Here is a 7,390-nt window from a genome sequence, read left to right on the forward strand (position 1 = left end):
GAAACCGGACTTTTACTCTTTCGTTGTTCTTTTCTTGGTGCTATACTCATTAGCTAAGCAGGTTGTGTGCTATGGCTGAAAAGGACAAGGGAGCGAAGTCACTGTCCTGTACTATATACATATATATATATATATATATATATATATATATATATATATATATATATGCACTTTAGAAGAATAGTAGTAGTGCGCCGAGCGACTATTTTCTTTTTTGTTTCTGCATGCAGTAATCATTGTTTGCTGTGTGGCTTCACTCGTTGCCAGGGTGCTAATCAGCCACTGCGCTAACTATAACCATATCTCCCGGCAAATGCCGGTTATTACGCATTGTTCAGGGCTGCACTTCGTCTATACTGAATTCGGGGCACAGAGGATCCTGGATGTGGTACCGACTCCACCCCCTCAGGTGGTCAGTGCCACTCACGGCGTCTCTCGAGACGCGAGTGGCTGCCTTAAGTGGTACCTGTTACGCACAATGGCCGAAATTGATGTGAGGCCACGCGACTGTCTCGGTACAAGGACGCAAGAGAACAAGAAAAAACACTACGATAACATGCCACCGCAACACAGCAGCAGGGCGACAAAACAGCACACTGCAGAACAGTAATTCAAGAAACGAAATACGCAGTGTTACGAGATAAATCTACGTTCCGGTGTGTATTGAACTGGTAAATAATAAGGGGGGGGGGGGATGTTTCGATCTTTCCCTCCAAAGTCTTTTTTACGAGTGCAAAGAGAAAACTCCAACAGCACCACCTGCCGTGGCTGGCAGGTGCGCAGGTTTCAAACAGACACCGACGCCGGGCGCTCTTCGCCATCATGGTACTGTCCCTGCGTTAAAATGCGAGAACGAGCTTACAGGCACTGCCTCGCGTGCATTCCGAGTTCTTGGGCTCACCAGGAACCGAATCCGAACTGCGCTTGCCTGAAGGCCCACCAATCCTTTTGCATGCTGTACAAATAAGTTTCCCTGTATCGCCAAGATGTCTTGCCTGACATAAAAGAGGGTGAGTTGCGGCAGTAAGAAAGTGCTCGCTGATTTGCGAGATTTGATCTCGCAACGTCCAAGTGCACTCTGAAATTTTGCAGACTGATTTATTGATTGACTGAGCCATTGATCGGTTGATTGATTATCGTATACTGAATCAACACTGCGGGTTCTAAAGCATACTACAATGAACGGGTCGTGGTTAATTTCGACCACCAATGCTATACAGCCCAGCGTTGCACGGAGCACAACGACAACAAACAATAGGGGACAGAACTACTGCTTGATAGGCCGATGTAGCAGGGAGTACAAAGATATCCACCGCTAGGACTCAGCTTGGGTCGTGCGATGATCGCACTTTAAATAGCCTGCTAAAAGGCAATAGAGATAACAATTGCTGCATGACGCAATGATTTCAGAAAAAGCGCTGAGATAGAGATGCATTAAAAAATTCGAGGACACTTTGCCGACTAAAGCGATGAAAGGCGAAAGCCTGAGTGCTGCATTCTGCTACGCGACTGTTGTGCATGTAGCGATGAATGCTGCTACTATAGTCAAGCGAGCGACTAATCCTTCACATTATGCGAGTGAATTTATTCAGTGAATTCTGCCTGGCAGCGACGAGATCGCGCTCCTTGTATCTTCGAAGGTGTTTTACATTTACTGTTGTGTGGTTGATTTTACCGAGTGCCCGACATTATTTACTAACTACTTAATTACGCAACGCCTACAAATCAGTAATTATTAATTAAGCATTAATTAATAATTAGAAGTACTCAAGCATGAATTAGTATTTAGTAATTATTAGTAATAAGTATGTAATTAATTACGTGACTGCCACTAATTAGTGATTGACAATTCAGTAATTCGTAAATAGTAATTAGCTGTTAGTTATTAGTAATTAGTAATAAATTAACTAATGAGTAACTAATTAGTAATTGATAATTGATTGCCATATTGTCATATAAGTCACTCATTCGTGCATACTGTGGGGGTGCTCTGTCATTGGTCGAGACCTCCGTGATGTCATCCCGTCTCGACCAATCAGAGCCGCCGCAAAAGCGTGACACTTTTGCTGACGACAACGATGAGGCAATAAATGCTTACGCCTTAAAACACATTCAGGCTTGTATCTATACGACGAGAGGCAGCCGACTCACATGACACAGTGATTCTGACAGGCCCGCAAAGGCGGAAGATGGCACGCGCGAGACTTTCACAACAGAGGAACAGCTCACCATTTAACTTCTTTCGCACGTTTCCTCTCCTTCCGAGACCGGCCAGTTGGCCTCGCCCACCTCGTTATGCCGCACAGGAAACACCATCGCCTTCTTCTGTAACATTCCGCGAGCGCAGCGAAGCGTCTAACTTGAAGGCGCGACGGGCTGCTGTAATGGAGGGAAATACGCGACCTTGGAGCCTCCCGTTCTTACCGCCGGGACTGGAGAACAACGGGACGGCCGAACACGACGATGCCCGCGTTGCTGTTTCAGCGTCAGTCTTCGATCATGGCCGTAGAACTGGCGGTAGCCGCCGTGCTGTTGCGTATATACGCCTGTCAAGAAGACCACAGCGCGTGAGTTGCGTCATAGTAACGAGCTTAAGCCGTTATTACGGCCGCGCAAACGCTTTCCTGACGGCTTCTTTAAATTTCAAAGGGGTTTTCAGTTCGTGACGGATGTTACGCCTTCGGTGCTAGGGGGAAGTCGGAAGCTAACAGAGGAGTAATTACCATTCAAAGCCCATTAAGCAGATACTTCGGGCTGCAATCTACCTGTCCAGCCTTAGAATGAACAGCTTTCGGCGAAAATTGTCGGCGCAAGGAAATTTATGCCTAAGACCCCTGGGGTCCAGGAAAGTAGCGGAGCCTTCGTGAGTTAGTCAGGACGGCGAGCAGCTCATCAGGGCAGTGGAGACTTGGCCACCAACTTCGTGGTATTAGCCTGACCTGTCGCCAATGTTTACTACATTTAAAATAAAAAATAATTACCCATTACCAGTCACTCAAGATCAGCCGTATGAGGTCACAAACGAAATGTGTACACCAATCACGGAAACTGTGTAGTCGAAGAAAAATGCTTCTTTGCCCGATGATCGCCTCTTTACTAAGTGAGCTTATCAGGACGGATGTCTGGTCGAGATCAAGTTGACCAGCTTCGAGCACAGCAAACCACTTGGGCACAGGTGCGGATGTCAATAGCCATTAATTTCTTTAAATGCTCTCTTTTGGTGTTTTAAGGTGAAAGCCTCTATATGCCCATGGGTGTGTGCAGGAAGTGTCCGTCCGCAGAAGGCTTCACACCATCCCTATCTAAGCATGACGTGATTTATGAGTAAAAGGGTGGTGTATGAAGTAGATGGTGAAAAAAATGTCTTTATTTGTAAAATTTCGTTGATGCGGAGCCATCAGTTAATTATTAAAAAAAAGCCCATTCGATGTCGAAATAGCGCATGGACGTCGATATAGCGTGCACACGTCAAAACAGCCATGGATCTCGGAATTGTGCAAAAGAAACTTGTAAAAACGTTGCAAAGTATCAGGTCTCGTCATTGCGTTAAAACACCTAAAACAGTCAAGTTAAAGAAGAAAAAAAATAGTAAGAAGAGATAACAGTAAAAACTAAAAAAAAAAAGAAAACTACCAAAAGAGAAAAAAAGCAGAAAGAGCAAAACAGAAAAAATAGAGAAAAAGGTGAAAGAAATAAAAATAAAAAATTAGCTGTGGTTTATCTTGTGGTTAAACCTGGAGTTACGTGATCTGCATGGCTTTAACCCCTCGCTTTAAGCCCTCGCTTTCACCGAGCCTTATGAACGTGCCTGCGTGGCCTAGTGATAACGTGAATGCAAGGGTTTTGGCAGGCTGATTCTGATATCACCTTTTCATATCAAAGGAGAGACCCGAGTTGGCAGCCTCTGTCAAAAGTAATGTCAGGAAGCCCTACGCGCAGTTAGTGCTCGGTCATGTCAGCTACCAGCTACCGCCTTCCATTTCTTCTTTTTCTTCTTCTTCTTTCTTTACTCTTCGGACAAGCACGGACGGGCACGGCGAAATGGCGAGTCTGTGGCCAGTGTAGCTCTCGCTACAAAATAAAAGTGGCAAATGAGGGCAGAGTCGCAGGAAAGGCACTTGAAAGAAATCCAAGTGCCTCCAACGAACTTTTTAGTGGACAATACAGGAGAGAGGCTACGCATCACATTCCTCGGGTGCAATGCTTAATAGACTGCCTGTAGGCCGCGGAATTCAGATGTGAGTTGCTGAACGATCCCTCCAAACTGCCGCTTGAGTTTTATAGGCATGGCTTCATGCGTGTTGCGGAAGATTAAGTTCTACTAAAAACCTACTACGTAGATTGAATCTATTTCCTACAACACACTGAAGAGTCATATTTTGTGTAAGGATGGGAGCGCTACGGTGTACTTAAGAATCCGGGCTACAGGAACTTCTATCACCCCTTTTGTTTCTCAGTAGCTAGTGTAAGGCGAGTAGCAAGCTCTCAAAAATAAAGTCTACAGAATTGATTCAAGTCCCTGACGTCGGTATTAAGAAAAATGGGGTGCGAATTATTTGAAGTACCCACTCGCGACATACACATTGCTAAGACATTAGGTAATTCGGGTTGATATCCTTATTCCCGTTTCACTGAGCTGGCTTCGGGCTTAAAAGTCGGAGCATTATACGCCCTTGTACTGTCTCAGCGTATCTGAAAGTATAAGTGAAGTAACGCCCCCGCGTTGAAATTACTATTTCCAGCACGCTGATAAAGGCGAGTGTCATCAGGGCGCGTCTTTCCAACGTCAAGAAGGGTGCTGATGTGCGGCATTGTAGAGTTCGGAGGGCATATAAAACTAGTATTAGTGGTTAAATTAAAACTGGAGCAAATATTGGTACCAGGAGTGGAAATGAAGACTGAGCTCTGAAAAAAAAAAAGAAAAAAAAAAAAGCCCGAATGCCACAAATCAAGTGTCCTGCTCTTGTGATGATGATGATGATGATGATGCTCAGGGCCGCGATCGCTTGTGTGCGCCATCTATGGAGCATTTACAGCTCTCATTTCCATTGCAGCACTGACTAAAGAGCTAGCTGTTATATTACGGCACCGTGTTCGACTGTGTCTCTTTTTTTTTTTTCGGTCTACACCTGGTACATGTCAAGTGTATGTTTTTGGAGGCTTGAATCACTGTTCACCATTTCCATTGCTAATAGGGTTCCGCGCAATTAGGGCAAGCGTGCGATACGCGTCCCGTGTGGAGCCGGGGCCGTGTGTACGTCGTGCCGATGCCACAGGCGAGGAGTGCCAAGCGGCCAGCACGATCGTCACGATAAAGAGGAGATAAAAAAGAGCAAACAAAAAAATGTGCTGTGTCCGCCAGCACCGTTTATGACCGGTGTAGAATGAAACACCATTCGCGTCCTTGTTGGGCGCTCGTCGCTCGCTGAGCATCGTCGATGAGGATGTGGAAAGGAGGAGTTGGTCGGCTTTGAAGAGGAGAAGGAAGAGAAAGTGTCATGGCGTCGCCGTACGCCAGTTGTTCGCACTTCGCATACACAGTGGGCGTCACCAAAGAGAAGTCTTGAAAGCGAAAACGACGCGTTCTATGCACTCGCGAAAATAGCAGAAGCCACCCCACCCACCATTTTTGCCCCATGGGGTGGCGAAGTGCGCGCGCTTTTGAAGAATCGCTCGCTCTGTTTACTGCTCACTTTGCGGGTTATATTTTCCTCGGTTTTTCTTTCTTCATATTAACGCTGTACTCTTTCGCCCATGTGTACGAATCGTCGTTACTCGGATGAGCTGCTCTCTGTAGCTTCCGGCTCCCGAGGTCTTCCTTGTTCGTATTCCCTTTCTGTTCTCGTGCTTCCTGCGTTCCTTTGCACTTTCTGCAACTTTAATTCGTTTCTTTTTAATGGAGGCAGATTTAAAGGGGAGATAAAGGAACAGACAACCTGCAGGGTGCTGAATGCGTCGGATAAAAAATAAGAATATTAAGAGAGGGTTCTTTTAAACGCCGCAAAAGGAGGCGATCCGTAACGAATGTTGTGCGTGGCCTCTTGTGCCTCCGCAGGGGGGAGGACGTTTCGGCTCCGAGGAGTCACAATGAGTGCTTTTTATGACGCCTGGGAACCGCTCCACTGCTAGGGTTTGGATGCTCATGGGTGTGTGCCCTGCTGCGAGATGCAGCCAGTTAACGAAGCTCGCTACTATTCCGTCCAACCATATAGAGCTCAGTTAGTGCCGTATCATGATCTAACCAATGTAAGAAATGCACATTTCTCACGTCACTGGGCAATGGTCCCTGCAATCCGAAGCACTCACGGATTTTTGCAGTTTAGTTGTGCGGACATCGGCGGCTTATCGTTGAGCTATTGCTAGCCTGCTATTGCGTACCTCCTAATAAAATCCCAGTAGCACTTAAAATGGAAGCACCATGTCGCAGTTTACATTTACCGGGAAACGTTTCACTGAGTATAAACTTACGGAGCACGAACAGCCACTGCTGTGCAGCAGGTCGCTTCACATTCGCGGGGCTAATAAGTTAGCGTGCGCACTGCTATCCAGTACTGGCTCACAAACACTAAAATACGGTTACTCTTGCGACAACCCTATAGTGTCTAAGAGTAGCTATATGCTCTTCAGATGTATGTACATCAATGGTTCTAGTTTCTTTTTTTTTATTATTATTGGCCGCCGATCGTACCCGGTATACACGCGAACGCCATTATGACCAAACCACCACTGCGGGTGGCTAACGTGTTCAGACCCGCATGACGAGATCGTCAGTGAAAATAGAAAAGCCTAGTGAGAGAGCGAAATCATCACCATTTTATGCTTTTCGTGTGAAAATACCACATTCGAGTAAACGGAGCGGGACAACTTTTCTTTTACACATATTTCGTAATATTGCCCTTTATGCGGTGACGCTCGCTTCTTGTTTCAACCGCTCTCCTACACGCATGGACGATAAAAGTTTGGCTGTTATCGGTGGATGTCGCATGTAAGAATGGCGTGAAACAGACGCAGCATATTTCCACTCTTCTGGTCGCTATTCACTTGAAGAACGAAGTAGCTCGGGAGAAACTCGAAAGAAGCTCAAAATTGTCTTCGAGAAGCACGTCTGGGCGCAGCGCATGTTGCGTGCAATTTTTTGTTCTCGTTACAATATCACTGAAGCAGACTTTCAACACGTTGCCGCTGGCCCTTTGGGGAAACGGACAGAATGATAGAGTACCGCACCCGGGCACACTATCTCCAGTTCGCCAACGGCGTCACCACCACCTCTTCTTGTTCTTGAGCGCTAAATTGGGAAGTGCTTTCGAAATGAAGGCGCTCTGCTAGCATATCCTGTCTGCTACAGCGCTCGTTATGGCGTAAAAGGGTACACAATTATCTTCATTTTACA

The sequence above is a fragment of the Amblyomma maculatum genome, chromosome 9, assembly GCF_055883805.1.
Source record: "Amblyomma maculatum isolate TAMU_Amacu chromosome 9, ASM5588380v1, whole genome shotgun sequence".
Taxonomy (NCBI): Eukaryota; Metazoa; Arthropoda; class Arachnida; order Ixodida; family Ixodidae; genus Amblyomma; species Amblyomma maculatum.